The sequence below is a fragment of the Gavialis gangeticus genome, unplaced genomic scaffold, assembly GCF_001723915.1.
Source record: "Gavialis gangeticus isolate Ggan-Ray unplaced genomic scaffold, GavGan_comp1, whole genome shotgun sequence".
Taxonomy (NCBI): Eukaryota; Metazoa; Chordata; order Crocodylia; family Gavialidae; genus Gavialis; species Gavialis gangeticus.
Window position 1 is genome coordinate 293,155 of NW_017728990.1, and position 1,170 is coordinate 294,324.

The window sequence follows — 1,170 nt, forward strand, 5'->3', positions numbered from 1 at the left end:
GATTTGGCAAAGGGTGTGTGCAAAGCATGGGCTGAGGGGAGGGTCAAGGCACAGCTGAGAGAGAGGCAAGGAGGCGCCAGGGCTGCAGAAATTGTTTTGGGAGGGGGAAGCCAGCAGATGTAATAGCCACTTGAGCAAGAGCACCCCAGTGGCACCACTGAGGTGGGCAGACCTGGGCTTCTGTGGTCCAAATAAGTGGGTCTCAACCTTTTTTTGTACCAGGACCCATTTGTAAACATTGATGGCCCACACAATGTCCCTCACTCCCAAATCGCTGTTCCCTGTGGGTCACAACCCAAAAGTGGGTCCTACAAGAATATATGAAAGGGTCACAAACAAACTTTAAAAATGGATTCTCCTTTAAAGGAGAATAACATGGGGAATTGTGGCTTTTCCCTTGCGGGCTGGAACTTGGACAGCCTGCAAGGGAAAAGCCATGGTTTCTCATGTTTTTCTCCTTTAAAGGAGAATCCATTTTTAAAGTTTGTTGATCCATTTTTTAAGTTTGTTCACGACCCTTTCATATGCTCCTACAACCCACTTTTGGGTTGTGGCCCACGGGTTGAGAAATGCTGGTTTAGATAGTACCTAGAGGGACATACTCATTCTCTCTCTCTTTCTCCCTCTGTCTCTCTCTTTACACTGCCCCCCCTGCCAATCTTTGAAAACAAAAATCTAATTTATGATATTTTGCATATATTTGCATAATTGTACATAACTATACATATGCTTGCTGATATTCCTGCTCCAACCCAGCCTGGGAACATGGCCAGGACTATTTGCTATGCAAGAGAAGCAGTGGGCCTAGGCCCACTAGGAAACTATAAGCCTCCCTCAATTACAGGGTGCATAACAAGTGATTATTGGGATCAACAAATAATAAAATGGAGGAGAGTGAAGGTTACAGGTTGATGAGGGTTCTGAAGGGTCACTAAGGAGAAAACTGTGGCCAGCACCAACTGGCCTCCTAACATAGCCAAGGAGTCTATGGTCACTGCCCAAGGAAACTGAGCAGAAACATTCACAGAAAATGCCTGGGTCCAAATGAGAGAGAGGGGCAACCACCCTGGGCGCCAAAGCTAAGGGTTGCCAACAGGCACTGCCCAGCCAGGACAGGACGTGGGATGGAGTCGCAAGCAGCTCATTGGGGGAGGGGGAGAGCACAGGAAC